This window comes from Penaeus monodon, chromosome 24 (assembly GCF_015228065.2).
Source record: "Penaeus monodon isolate SGIC_2016 chromosome 24, NSTDA_Pmon_1, whole genome shotgun sequence".
NCBI lineage: Eukaryota > Metazoa > Arthropoda > Malacostraca > Decapoda > Penaeidae > Penaeus > Penaeus monodon.
The window spans coordinates 33,531,165-33,531,442 of NC_051409.1; positions in this window are offsets into that span (position 1 = coordinate 33,531,165).

Sequence of the window (278 nt, forward strand, 5' to 3'; positions counted from 1 at the left end):
TACGCATTTCTGTCAGAGTACGTGTACTACGTATAATGAGCATAAGTTATGCACCCGCTGACACTTAAATCGATACCATTGATCGTTTCAGCGGCCACGGTCTCCACAGGTAATGACTGAGACAAGGTACAAAAATATTGCATTAATCACGATGTCACGAAGGAGAAAATCGTTAATAAAAGGGGCACCTTTCCCTCTCCTACAGATCCTTACTGAAGACTATTGCGTTAGGTCACGAAGGAAGGAAGGAAACTTCTCTCGCAATCTTGCTGTTTGTT